Genomic DNA, 4,734 nt, shown 5'->3' with positions numbered 1-4,734 from the left:
ACATCATTCCATGGGACACTTAGTCATCTTGTTTTTCAGTGCTAATGATAAGCATTTGCAAGAAGACCACCATGAAGGTAATTACTGCTTATGTGCTAACATCTGTTGCAGAGGTTGAAGAGGTGGAGAAATTCTCCCCCAAAACTGGATAAGAACTTCAAGATTAAATTAAAATACTCTTCAAAGCAAAAGTGGGAATAAGGGGAAGATGGTGAAAAATATATTGGAAAACATCATTAAGGAGTTTAACACCAAGTGCTAAAATTTGCTTGTAGACCACACAGAAGTCTCCTACCTATATATCATGTACACTGTCTACAGGAAAATTTAAAAACACTAGACATGGTGAGCATCAGTATTTGTTCCTTAAACTTGTGATTTTGTCTTTGTAGGAGATTTCTAATAATATATATCGTAACTGCTCTATAATTTACAGTCTTAGAAAGTTTCCTAGGGCACCGATGGATTAGGTAACTTATCACAAGGTCACAAGGCTAATATGTGTCAGAAGAAAGACTATCCCAGGCCTTCCTGACTCCAAAGCCAACTTTCTATCCACTGTGTCATTCTGGCTTTTAAATAACTCCAAATAATATCACAAAAAATGAAACGTATTTTAATATAGAAAATGTCTAGTTAGATTATGTGGGAGTCGTTTCCAAATCAGTTGTCTGTATATAGTTCAATCACCATAGATTTTAAAGCTAATGAGGACCTCAGAGGTCACCTAGTTCAATCCTCTCATTTTACAGATGAGAAAACTGAGGCCAAGTGGGGGTTCAGACCAACCAAAGATAACACCAGTTTAAAATATAAACTTTTTTGTAAACTCCTCTTAGAGATGAAGATTGTGGAAATTTATATGCAGTATTGCCTGAGAAAGTAGTGAGGAGAAAATATTTTTTTGTAAATTCTTTCATTTTAAGCTTAAATACAAAATGAGAAAAAAAAAGTTGCCTTATACACAGAAGACCATAAAAGAGGAGTCATTATAAAACAATAAATTATTTTAAGAAAACCTGTATAGTAAATGCTATACATTGTTTTCAGAGCTGCCCAGCATTTCTTTGCTTCCTTGTTGGTTTTCGTTTGTTCTTTGCTGTGCACTTTTTAATTTATTTTCCCCTCTCTCCCCCCACAAAGGCTATAATTAAGCATGAATGTGCATATGTATATGTGTATACACACACGTACACACGTACACATATACATAGATATCTATAAGCATATATATATACACTCATACACACATATGTAAGACTGTATTATACTTCCTCTTATCACCTGTTTCTCGAAAGGTGGATAGCATCTTCCTTCATAAGTACAAGTCTTTCCATATTTTTCTGAATCAGCTAGCTCATCATTTCCTACACCACAGCAGTATTCCAACCCAATCACATCCTGAGAGATTGTCTACAAAAGTCTTTTCTTCCCAATTTTCTGCATTTTTTCTATTCATGGTTATATAGGTTTTATTTGGCCAGGAAAATTTTAATTTAAAATAATCAAAATTATCCATTTTATACTATACCTTATAACATAGTTTAAGGTCAGATAGATACTGCTGAACTCAATTCCTTTACATCTTTGTTTCCTAGTTTCTTTGATGTTCCAGACATTTTGTTCTTCCAAATGAACTTTGTTATTTTTTTCTAACTCAATTGTTTTAGTAACTTGATATGACATTGAATAAATTAAATAAAATAGTCTTTTTTAAAAATTATATTGGCTTTAACTACCCATGCACAATAAATATTACTTCAGTTATTTAGATCTAACTTTATTTGCATAAAAAGTGTTTTATATTTATGTTCATATGGTTCCTGCATCTGTTTAAGGAGGCATACACTCAGGTATTTTATACCGTCTAGATATTTTAAATGGTCTAAAATCATATTGAATAATATTGCTGACACACAGTGTAGTTTCTCTGTTTTTCACTTTTGATTAAATCTATTTTAACTTTAACTTTGAGATCATAATTACTGGCCCTGATTTTTTTACATAATAAATTCTATTCCTGCTCTTTATTTTATCTTTATACGTATCTCTCATTTTTTAAAAGTTTCCTGAAAGCAACATATTGTGGAATCCAAATTTTTAATCTGCTATCCATTTCTGCTTTACAAGTAAATCCATTCCATTCACAATCTAAGCTGCAATTACTTGCTGTTTTGCCTTTAAGGAGTTAATCATGGTTAAGTGATTTGCCCAGGGTCAAGTAAGTATCAAGCATCTGGGGCTGCATTTGAACTCAGGTCCTCCTGACTCCTGGTCTGGCACTTTATCCACTGCACCACCTAGCTGCCTTTACATTTACTCGTGTATTTTCTTCCTTCCTATTTTTTCCTCACTATCCTTTCCTACCCTATTTGCCCTCTCTCTCCTCATTCCTCTGCTTTACTTCTACCCACTACCTTGTCCTCCTATTTCTTAACCTACCCACTACTCTAAAAAGTCCCTCCCTTATCCCAACCTTCTCCCTTTGCCCTCTTACTTCTTTAGAAGACCTTTATATCCTCCTGGATATATATTGTGTTCTTACTTTAACCCATTACCAATGAGAGTATGGTTCCAGCATTACCCACACTCTCCCCACTAGCTTCTTCTGTATCAATTTTTCCTTTTATGCCTCATTTGTATGAGATAACTAGTCCTTTTTATATCTCCCTGCATGGTTTTATTATTTTTAGAATCACCCTATCATAATGAGCTCAACTCATGCCTTTCTTTCAAACTACCCAAATAAACATGGCAATCAAAAGAATACTGCGAATATTTTCACATATTTGAAGTAAACAATTTGACCTTAATAAGGCCCTTATAATTTGTCTTTAAAGTTTGCCTTATATTTCTCCTGGATGTTATATGTTGAATTAAGTTCTAGTTTTTTCTCACAAAAACCTGAAAGTCTTTGCGTCCATAAGTGTTCTTTTTTTTTTTTTTTCATTCAGGGTCATAATGAAATTTGCTGGATAAGTTATCTTTGGCTGTAAGCCAGCTTTTTTTGTTCTATGAAATATAGTATTCCAAGATGCGTGGTCCTTCAATGTAATAACTGCTAGGTCTTGGGTAATCTTTATTGTAGTTCCATCATATAGAAATTGTTTTTTGTTTTTGTTGCTTCTGATACTTTCTCCTTAACTTGGGAGTTTTGAAACTTGGCTGTGATATTCCTGTAAATTTTCCTCCTGAGATCTCTTTCAGGTGGTGATTAGTGGGTTTTTTCTATTTCTACTTTGACTTCTTGTTTTAGAATTTCAGGGCAATTTTCCTTGATAATTTCTTGTATTGTGGTATTAAGATTCTTTTTTTAATGTAATTTTCCAGTAATTCAACTATTCTCATATTATTTCTCCTTGATTTGTTCTCCAGATCAGTTGTATTCCTTATGAGATGTTTATTTTCTCTTCTATTTTTTCATTCTTTTGGTTTTGTTTAATGATTTCTTGGTGACTTAGCATCACTAACTTCTCCTTGCCCAATTCTAGTTTTTAAGGAATTATTTTCTTCCTTAACTTTTTGATTCTTTATTTCCAGTTGGTTGACTTTCTTTTCATAATTTTCTTGAATTGATCTTTTTTTCCCCTAATTTTTCCTGTCTCTCTTATTTGATATTTAAAGTATTTTTCTCATTGAAAAAGAAGTGACTTTTTTAGCTCCATTATTTTCTTCTGAATATGAACTCAGATCTTCTGAGTCCCCACAGTAACTAACTAAGTTTGGATTCTTCCTCCTTTGCTTACTCATTTTTATTTATTTATTTTTGTTTTAAGCAGCTATTAGTGTAATCAAATTATAGTTCTGAGGTAAAAGTCTCAAGTCCTTCTTACAGTTATTTTCTGGGGTCTGTCTTGGGCTCCAACCTTGAGCTCTCCTCTCTACTCCTAAGCCATGGCTAGGGCCCCCAGCAGCACTATCCCAGAAATGATTTTGCTCCCTACAGTCTCTTAGGTTGCTGCAAACTGCAGTTGTCCTCTCTGCCCTCAAACTGAAACCAGGGACTCTGCTCTCCCGCAAGTGCCCACAGCCTACAGGGTCCCTGCCCTTTGCTACTGCACTCACCAATTAAGTGCTAAATCTCCCCACAGCCACAGCCTGGGACACATCTAGTCAGCACAGCTGTGCTTGGCATCCCTTAACAGTAGAAGGTCCTTCAGTCTTCTCCTACTCAGTTCACTGTCTTTGAGGGGAAAGTTTCAGAGGTTGAGGCTGCCTCTCAACCCAGCTGCCCCCAGGGTTTGTTGTTTGTGATTCTGCAGAGTTGGCCTAGAGGTATTTGTACTTCACTTATACCAAACCTCCCTGCCTGGAGGTTGAATCTTTCCTGGGGGCTTTACAAATTGTCTTAGGAGGACAACTGCTTTATCTCATGCTTATTTCTGCTTCTCTGAGGCGATGTTCTATCTTTTACTGTGGAGGAAATTTGGAGAGCTGAAAGTTTCCCAACCTATTCTACCATCTTCCCAGAATCATCCTCCCCCCAAATTATAAACTTTGGTAGTAAATCAGATTATTGCAAGGGCATATGAAGATGAAACAAGGAACAAGACAAAGACTGAAGGTAAAATGGAAAAAAAAAATGGGAAGATTTTTATGGCAATTCCTTTTCTTCATCAGTAATGTAGAGCCACCACATTTGGACTCTAACACCAGAATTCCCAATGTGTTGCATAAAGAAGTAGCAATAGGAGAGTCCTTGTGATGACCAGAATCCCTAGGAAATAAGAAACC

The sequence above is a fragment of the Notamacropus eugenii genome, chromosome 1 (genome assembly GCF_028372415.1).
Source record: "Notamacropus eugenii isolate mMacEug1 chromosome 1, mMacEug1.pri_v2, whole genome shotgun sequence".
NCBI classification, from domain to species: domain Eukaryota; kingdom Metazoa; phylum Chordata; class Mammalia; order Diprotodontia; family Macropodidae; genus Notamacropus; species Notamacropus eugenii.
Note: the sequence above shows the minus strand (reverse complement) of the source record.